Here is a 10,732-nt window from a genome sequence, read left to right as displayed (position 1 = left end):
TTGTTTATTCCTTTTGTGATACTTAGGACTTTTAATAATGCAATTAATTACTTGTGTGTGATTCGTAAAAAGTAAAGGAATCAGTTCCTGAATAGCAGAAAGTCTTCGGGAGTCCTTATTTCTTCCTCAAATCACAAGGCATTTAAGTATCTACTTCATTGTCGTCATATGGGAATCAGGATGTCAAATTTTACTCCGAGACAGAATGTGATTTCCTTAGTTACAGTGGTAGAGGATATCTCCCTCCTTAGGGAAAGGCTTCAATGAGAGGAAGATGAAAAATACCAAACGGATCCCTCATTAATTTGGATAGTCCTTTTTGACCTTAAAATTAATCAAGGAGGGATATAATAATATATGTAGAGGAATACATTAGTACACGATTTTTCCTAATTTACATATTACAACGTCAACATATATGATTATATCTACGATATCTTTATAAATGATCAAACACGTTGATATTTTCGAGGAAGAGTTATCAGCATAAGATTACGGAGATATATCATATTCTATGGGTGCCGGCGGGATGGTTTCGTGCACTACAAATGAAATAAGCTGTCAATGACTCCTCCTCTGAGTCATTTTCCTTACCCCATTCAGTCCAAACCTTACTTTCATCCTTTGGCCAATACTCCAAAACCTTTGAAAACGCAACGTTCATATGGCAACTCCTTTCGTCGTTTCCTGTACTATTGATCCCATCATTGACTCGGCATAAGCCTCATATCAATATATTTTATGAGTTGGAACGTCTTGATTGATAATCTCCTAATGATATAAATTCGACATTCCAACTTTTTCAAATAGTATAGAATTAAAGTTTTTAAGAAAAAACCAAAAGTCGAATGCTGAAGGTTATCATTGTTATTTGTGAGCTCCTTAATTTGAAGTATTGTATTAAGATCATTATTACTTTTCAGATTTAGTGTTTCCAACATCTTCTTCTAAAATAATGAACACTGTGACTGTTCAATTTAATTGCTTGCTATAAAAACTTCCTATTATTAAGAAACTTACTTTGCTTCATCAATATTTCCAAAAAGTTATATATCAATTCAGAATCAAACTACTATGAAATCTGGACACCTATAATAAACAATAGGAACAACGGGATATTAATTTAGCTATAAACCTACTATTTACATCGTCTGCTAAGTTTCTAATTATTTGATTTTAACCTGCAAAACCTAACCAATTAAGAAAATTTGTTTTTAATATAGTGATGATTATTTTTTATTCTTTTATAATAGAGTTTTAAAAGCTAAAATATATTGTTAAAATTTCTTGTTGGTTCTTTTTGATAGTTATTGTATAAAAAAGATTTTTTTTTATAATTGCATTTTTAATATTATTATATAAAACAATACATAAATTACTACTTTCAATAGAAAACTAAATTTTATTAGACCTGCATAGTTTTTAGTTATGAATAAAAATTGAGCTTCATTTTCCTCCCAATTAACCTAAATTCATTTTGAAACACAATTCAAATCTAACTTTCTCTTCAATTCAAATAAAAATGAAACATTATCATCGTCGAAAAAAGTTTCAGACATTTGATCAAGTTTATTCATTATATCTTCTTTCGTGCTTCAGCACAATAATATTTTGATGTTCTTCTGATGTTTTGCTCTATGATGGAATTATTATGAAGATTTAATAACGGAACTTCATTTTCCTTCAGCGAACAATGTTTTATAGGTTTGCCGAGCATACATATATTCTGTGCGAAAAACTTCATCTTTGAAATGAAAGGAACAAATAAGTTACTTTTTACTATCAAATAATTTTCCATCTAAAAATATGCATACAAAAAAATAGTTGGTAAAATGTATTTAGGAAAAATATAAGTAAAATATAATTTTTAAATCATTTTCCAAAAGGAAATAAGTTTTTGCAAGTTCAAAGCTAAATACAAATTCATTGCAGTTATTATATCTCTTGAATTTTTAATGTAGTTATTTCAAGTAAATGTAGTTTTTTAAATATAATTCGATTCTAAATTTGAGTGTAATTCTATTTATTAAAAATTAAGAGAAGTATCAAAATTATGACTTAATAAGCATCTAATTTTGAGCTATGATAGATTTCCATTTTTATAAAAGCTCTCCATTTTTGCTAGAAAGTTAATAAAGAGAAGCTTCTTTATGCTCTTTAACATATTTTCCATCAACTTTTCCAATTTTACAAGATGGAATTACGCATGTCGATTGCATCAATATCTTTTAATAAAAAATACTGTTCTAAAATTTAGTATAAAGTGAATTTAGAAGAATTTTACGGATACTTAGGGTTAGTTATATTTATATTGTTTATAAATGTATACATTAATTTTTCAAATCCAAAATATTCCAATGTTAAACTTGTAGCTCACTCCCTGTTTAAAAATTTAAATACACCCATAAGTTTATATCATCATTCAATGTATTTATGAAGGACTACTAAAGAGTCTACATATTTGTCCTTCGTTATTATTCAAAGAAAATGTCAAGCTTCTGAGGTTTCGTTTACTTTTAAAATTTCCACTCGTCCTTATCTAGTAATTCAAGAATCATGATTTAACCTAGTACTATACCCTCTCAAAGGTTTTGTTAATCATGTGGGATACATATTTTCCGCTTTAATTCATGAAGAGGTACATTCAATTAGAACCCTATAAGAAGAGTTACGCCACAAGATTTCAGCGCCCCTTGTGACAGATATCAAATGGCCCAAAAAGAATTTAATACAATAAACGAATACTAAAAAAAATAATTTTATTGAGCTTAATTATAATAAAAAAATGGAATAACTACTCTAATAATAATTTCTTTAACTTGCTTGCTTTCGCATATACATTTTTCGTCTTCCGAAAGTAGAAGAAGCTATTCTATTTTCTTTGATAATCGCAGTTTGCATTCGTAAATGTATGTACATTCTTAAACTAACATACTTAGACACAGTACAAATAAAATTTTGAATAACATTTTGCGACATTTATAGACTATCTAGTTAATGGAACCGCTATTTCAGTTATTGAGTTTAAATCTTTTTTTCATTTTTTGAATTGATTTATATAAGATTTGAATAAAGCCTCTATTTTTGCAAATTGATCCAAACAGTTCTTGGCCCAATAGATTAATTGGACAACATATAGTTCCTCAACGAATCTTAACTGAAGTTAATTCTCAATGGTTTTATTAGACCAAAGGCGGATTTTGGAATGTTAAGACTTGCAACTCAAAAATTTTATATGGTTTGAATTAAATACCGAAGAGAATCGCATTTTTAAAGACTTAAACTTTGATTTTGCGTCCCAAATTATCTCCTTCAACTTCTTCTGTAATTCGTTTATTTCTGCTTCATAGACTCCAAGTTGGATTAGTCTGTTGGTATTTATTTCCTTTAGATGTTTAAAAGTAATCAATGTAACTAATGCAAAAAAGAAAAAAATATATATATCTTTATAAGAAGTTTCATTGTCTATTGTTGATGAAATTAGATTCATGTCCATTAAGTCTATTTCTATATTTTCGGAAGTAGGAGGTTCCATATAAGGAGTAAAGTATCTATGATCCTGAAGTTGTAGAGATCTTTTTTTATCTGAAATTCGAAATAAAAAACTTGCTTGTGATTTCCTTAATTATCAAACTTTCTTAGCATCAGCATGGTTCTCCCGAATAAAAATGGGTTTGTTGGAGTTTTTGGGGAGCCTTGAAAGTTTAGGTTTTAGATGTTTAAATAATATTGGAACGGCTTGAGAGTTGGAATTCCTTATTTTGGGTATCATGTCCTGCTCAAAATGTTTGAGCACAATCGAGAATTATATTATGGTTTCCAAAGATTTCATTTCATTTTTAAAGTTTTAATAATGATGTCATATTGATAAGATGCTGACAACTTATCAATTTCGATGAGGGCAACTACATCCTTGTATTGAGGTGTTAACGAAGAAATCATCAATGTTAGAACTGTTTTACATTAACTTTTCCCAAGCATTTTCACCTTGCAAATTCGAATCTGTGACTAGAATAAACTATGATGAAAAAAAAATTAAAAATACTTATCTTCATAAATTTACATAATTAATTACCTACACTATCATCAAATCAACATATCGTTCGAAGCTAGATCATTTTTTGTTCTTTGTTTTAAATATACTTTCGTTAAAATGTAATGAGCAAACTACAGAATTAGAGGAAGTTATCTATGAGTATTTGTGAGTAGTTCAATTATTTTTTGACGATTTACTTTATAAAACCTTTTAAAAAATATCTACTTTGATTTTGAGCTATGAATGTGAAGTGGGCCCATCATTTTCGCCTCAAAAACAATGTTTGGGGATTTAAAATGCTAACCCAAAATGGAAGACTTAAATAAAACACAACGTGATGTTGTTAAAAAACTACAACAACGACAAACTATTATTCTTTTATAATTAGACAAAGATCATATGAGTTTACAAACTGGAATTTGTCTTAAAAATTGATGTTTATCACCACAGCAGGATGCGTGATTGGAACTTGTGCTCCTCCTGATAGTATAAGAATTTATGCACTTGTACAACATTTTATAAGGTCGATTTTTGATGGAGCAACGGGCAAAGTAGAACTATGCATTTTTGTCCTATTCCCGATCGTCTCTATGATTTTTCCTGGATTTTGTGTAATATGATTTCATAGTTCTACTTTGCTTCCTTGCCCAATAGTTCAAGAAAAATTGACCAACAGACTCATTGACAAACGATACTGACAATTAGGAAGAGTCTATAGGGCAATGAGTTATAACTTATAGTTCTACTTTGCCTGATGCTCCCTCAAAAATCGACCAAATGCCATCAAAAAAAATGGGTAATAATATTTTCTTTTTATCATGATTCATGATCACTCAGAAGTAGTGTTGGATCGGTCTAAAAAAACTGAAAAGACTACAGTCCGGTCCAAATAAAATTTGTCCGTCTTAGGACCGGTCCTTATCAGTCTTTTATGCAAGGCTGCAGATGGGAGTCAATGCCATTTATGGTGTAGTCGGAAAATTTGTACCGACTACGAATCCTGCTACAAAAATTATTATAATTTATGTAAACAAAACTTTTTTATAATCTAAGGATTATATTGAGTATTCGTAAAGTTATTTTCTGAATGGTTATAAATTGTAGGTATTAAGTATTAATTTATGAAAATTGTTAAGTTAATTAAATTATAAGTTTTCTTCTCAAATTTCAAACGTGCTCTATTTTTCATGCATTCACAATTCCCAAACACTTCTAAAGTATGAATTAGCCAATAGCCGTGCTAGTTCATTAATTAGACTTGTGAATAGTCAATTTCTTCCGTTAGAAAAGTGTAACATTCCAGCTAGATGTTGTAAGTATTGTCGTTGGTTAGTTACGTGTTCATAAATTATTTTCCGAAACTTAAGAATGTATTAGCAACAGATACATTTTGATCTATTTCATTTCTTGTTCATCTAGTTAAATATCTGATATTCCAGATATTTTCTGTATACATAGCACAATTATTTACTACATATATCTACCTGTAGCTATAAATTAAATCTATATTTAAGGTATATCGACTCAAATGACTCAATAGTACTTATATTGACTACAAAATATATTACTTAAATATAATAATGTGTGTTGGAGTCGGAGTCGGGTATTTTATGTTCCAACACCGCAGCCCTGCTTTTATGGAAACTACAGGAGCTGAAATTACGTAGTTACTACTAATTATGTCATTTGAGTCGCTGAAGTTTTATCATAATTCATAACCTCTTTTAAATAGACAAGATACCAGAAGTTAAAAGTCGGAAGGATGTGTGTGACTAGAACGTATTATTATACGTTCTATCAATGAATTCTTAGATCTAAGAATTCATTGGTTCTATCTATCATTCATAATTTTCTTAGCTATTCTATTCAGTGATGAAAATCCGTTGTATTTTTTAGCAGGCCCATTTTTTTTTTTTTTTTGTAATTTGAAGAATGAATTTTCTGTTCCTTAGTAGTTGTCATTACTATTTAATTCCTGAGTAGTGAACATACTTTCCTAAATAGATTCAATTATATTCAAAACCTGATTGAACGTTCGTGTGTGCCCATAAAAGACGGAGCGTAACCCTAAGGATTTGTTGCAGAGTTACAATTGTAAGTCCTAGTTGGACTTAGAGTAAAATTGGGGATTAAAATCGGAGTAATTCAAGCAAATGTCCTATCTTATATTCTTTTTTCCTTCCTCTCTTGTCACAGTTGATTGTTGCTGATCTAATGAAACGTCATAAACATTATTATTTAACTCCTGCAAAACATTTTTCAAATTGTCAGGGTTACCATGTTGATTTTTGATTTCTTTTTTTTTAACATGCCCATTCTACTCTGGACTTTTATCATTACTTATATTCTTCAATCTTAGCTAGTAGTGAAGAAAAATAAAAAATACCTAGGACTGAAAGACCAATGTATCGATCTTTATGACCGTTGAATGGTAAAAAAAGATCGGACCGATAAAAAAAAAGACTGAAATGGGGAGAATGATTAGGAAATCAGTCAAGGAAGACTAAAACTACTGGAAAGGAATGAAAAATATCTCACTTACACATAGAAGCTTTCTTCCCCTGTTACTACAAAAGTGAGAAAAGACTAGTACGAACATTGATTCATAAATTTATTCTACGACTAAAAATGGCTCACGATCTTGAATTAATCAATTTCTTAACTTATCCTATATTGTATCTATCCCTCAACTTAATAATTTCATTTTATGCTCAGACAAATTACAACATTATTTGTTTCACTTTCGATATTCTTTTAGCATATATATATTTTTTTTTATCAATAGCTTAAAAATAGTTTCTATTTTGTATGTAATGATCAAAATATACAAGTGAAGTACAATCATCTGTTAGGTCGAATCAATTTTGGTAATGATCCTTTTGTTGTATAGATGATGGCAAATATTTTATCATTTTAACAAAATGTGTACGCAAAATTCTTCATCAAAACATTGAAAAATTTATTGAAGTTTAATTAATATTTGTAGAGAAACAGTGACCACATTAGCAAGCTATTTATAATATTTCACAAAATATTGGATAACATATGCGTAAATACTCAATTACTGTTAAACATCATAATACCATCAACTAAAAACAAAGTACTTCCAGAATATTGTTACATTTAGTCTAAATATATTTGTCCTCGTAATAAGAATTCCTGATCCTTTATAAAGACTTGATTGTATCTCACTTCTACATAAGTTTCTTTTATTTATGAACATTAAGTATTAAGTTTCTAGTTGGCGGTATTATGATATCTTTTGATAGGTTTTGGATAATGATTTTGATATATCCGACAATATAAAATACTATTCCTTGCGGTAGATCCTCTAGATGAAGTTACTTATCAAGGAGATTTATCCATAATGTATCAATTCACATATCATATTGGTTTACTTAGAGGTATAAGATTGTTGATCTTATTCTTTTTCAGCTTTGTATAGATGTACTTGAAAGAGGTGAATTGTGTCAAATAAGAAAAATATTTATGTTTAAGTAGTAACGTTTGGATATTTGTTAAATAATAAGTTTAACTGCTGTACAACTGAGTAAATTCACTAATATCCTATTGATAGTATAAGTATCAATGATTGACAAGAAGATGAAGAATTCCCTTTTAGTTATTATTATTATATATTTCTTTTCACCAGCTAGAATTATTTTGTTACTTTAGAGGCAACTGTCATAAATTGGTGTATGTACTATGCAAACTATTTTTTGGTAACTACAGGCCATTCTTGTCATCATAGATCATACAACCTTAGCAGAAGTTTGACTTTTCTTTACGTAAAATTTTGAATTAGTGTATTAACAATGATTGTGATATACCTATATCCGGCGATCTAAAATACATTTACTTGCTGCTGTTGAAGATCCTGGAAAAAAGTTTTAATGTTAGAAGATCTTCCATAATAGTCTTAAATGACCTATAATTTGCATAACGTATTGATCTACTTTTATGTATACTATTATAATTTTGTCGGCTCTGTATAAATGGACTTGAACGAGGGGAATTGTGTCGAATAAGGAAACAATTGATGTTTAAGTAGTATCCTTTGGATATTTGTTAAATACAAAGTTTTTCATTCCTTTATAACTTTGTACATTCCCTTAATTTCTATTGTTAGTAAAGAAATCACAGATTGATAAGAAAATAATATTTCAATTTTAGTTTATTCTTTTTTTGCACTAGCTAGAAGTATTTTGTTATTTTAGAGGCAGATATATTAAATTCGTTTATGTACCATGCAAACTATTTCATGGTAACTACAGGCCATTCTTGGTATTGTATATCATACAACCATTTTAGAAATTTGATTTTGTAAACTGACAATGTGGCATATCAAAGCAAAGGGAAGGAGCATAGAAGAATATGATAACTGGTTGATAATTTTGGTAAGGATACAAAAGCGTGCGAGGAGAAGGGAAGAAATACTTATGGCATCATTCATTAAATAATATACATCTTCTTTTATGAAGAACGCTATCATTCCCGCCTTTATTATTCAATATTAATATAATATTAGATGCTGATAGTCGATAGAGAACTGAATAAAATCCCTAAAATAACGTCGCCTTCTGTCTGGATTTCTTAAAATGGAGGCCCAGGAATTTGGAAAATAATTACCGGATGAGAAACAGATGGTTTGTCGAATTTGTCGATATTCAATCTTTTTTTATTTATTGAACCTATCTTTGTAACAATTCAACAGTTTTAAGGACCGATACCTTGGTCCTACATCCCTAGGTATCTTTATAGCTATTCTTCACTCATAGCCAGGATTTAATAATAGAAAATATTGGAAGAAAATAATAAATGATAGCGAGGAACTTATAATAATAAGTTCTAGGGACACACCTCCTACTTTAATCTTCAGTCATGAACGTCTCGAGCACCTGAACAACAGACTAGAAAACGCACGTTCAAAGGGCTGGCTGCGACGTTCAAGAATATGATATTTTCTTAATAAAAATTTATCAACACGGGTTTTCAATACATATTTAAGAGTTATAGTTCATAATAGGACAATTAATAAGAATCAAAAAGACAAAATCAGCTGCAATATATCACCAATATAATTTAAATTAATTATTCCAAAAATAGAGACACACACCAGAAAAATTAATGTTTTCATAACTTAAACATTATCAGATTGAAGTTTGGGAACCTTTCTAGATTTGAGCTTGTTTTCAGATAATATTTTTCTGTCTTTCTGTCGGAAGTTGCCATTGAGTTGAGCAACCAAATTTTTGCCCATCACGTTGAAGAGGATTTTACAAAGAATGCTTGACCATTTGTGACCTTGATCATACACAGTATCAACCATTGCTTTGATTGTAGTTTCTGAGCTCGTCTTGACTCTTTATGGTTGATTTCTTTGATATGAGCTAAGTTAGAATTTACACAATTTAACTCCTAGACGGTTCAGGGGAATGCTAAAGTATTCTTGCCTTTAGAAGGAGTTGTAAATATTTTTTATAATTGTGTTTCTATTGATGTTGAGTGGGTGAGTAATTAAAGTCTGGAGCTCACCACTACAAAGAAAATGTGTGAAGAACTTCCTGTTGACTGGCTGGTTATCAACTACAAGTCTCTACAGTAACTGCAGTAGACAGATTTCATAGATACATGGACCTGAAGGCAATTCAACTTAAAGATTTGATTATAGAGGGCCGTACTAACATTTTGCCACAGAATACAAACCGAAAGAAGACAAGGCACAAATCTCCTTCTGTTAGGTTTCTCGAAGAGTTATGTCATCTGTTCTATGATGAAAGACAATTTTTGAAGAATGAATTGACTCCAAGTGTGGGGGTGCAAGTAGTTTGTTCAATAAATCTATTAATTATTCAAGAACTCTTTTGATCCTAAATACGCAGCAATGTTGATTACTTCAGCTACTGATTTGATGACATAAGCCTTTGTGGTAAAACTGTGGGAGACTAAACTATTGCTTGGCGTATGATGCCTATAAAAAATTCGAAAAGTAATATCTTCTTGGATTTCGAGGCTAGCCTTAATATCAGGGCCCCCTACCTTTTTTTGCTTCAAGCTTAACAAGGGCCAATTTGGAGATTTAATGACTATAAACCCCGACGGTAATGTTTCAAGTAACCACTTGTAATGTATTTCGTATTTCCTTCCCCCTTGTTCTTCTTATCGTCTTGTATTTTCTTTTATTATGTATTAAAGTACTGTCTTTTACGTAGTATAAATAGTCATGTATTTTGTATATTAATTAGAGTAGGTTTTTGTATTATAAAGAATACAGATGTTCCTTTCATAAGTGGTATATTATTCCTCCACGTGATTTCTTCTCCTCATGTCTCTCGGTCATCCTGGATCTCTCCACCTATAAATAGGTGTGTGTCTCCTCTCCCTCGTCAAGACACAACACCATCATACAGCTCGGTCACGGCCAGAGCCTCTTCTTCGCCAAACATTTTGAGCTCCAAGGCTTCCTAACGCTCGTTTTCGAGCTCGAGTTGTAGGGCACTAGCGGATGCTCGGATGGGTCTAGGAAGAGGTGGAGGAGAAGAGAGGTAGAGCGAAAAGTTTGGCCACATTCAAGGGACAGCATCCTTTTTGAGTCTCCTGAAAAGTTCAGTAATTCAATTAAGTACATATGTCAATCCTTGAATTAGTTCTATATTTCATTCTAAAGTAACTTAGCCTTTTACGCAAAGCTAGAAC

The 10,732-nt window shown here is 30.4% G+C and overlaps 1 long non-coding RNA gene across 1 annotated transcript; it reads left to right on the top strand.

Annotated features, from left to right (window-relative positions):
• Window positions 1-1,459, top strand: LOC139907700 (uncharacterized). Its single transcript, XR_011784434.1, has 2 exons — window positions 1-857; window positions 924-1,459. It is a non-coding gene; the product is annotated as an uncharacterized lncRNA (long non-coding RNA).
• Window positions 1,460-10,732: the final 9,273 nt, after the last annotated feature.

Source organism: Lepeophtheirus salmonis, chromosome 2, assembly GCF_016086655.4.
Source record: "Lepeophtheirus salmonis chromosome 2, UVic_Lsal_1.4, whole genome shotgun sequence".
NCBI classification, from domain to species: Eukaryota; Metazoa; Arthropoda; class Copepoda; order Siphonostomatoida; family Caligidae; genus Lepeophtheirus; species Lepeophtheirus salmonis.
This window is presented reverse-complemented; position numbering and strand designations above follow the sequence as displayed.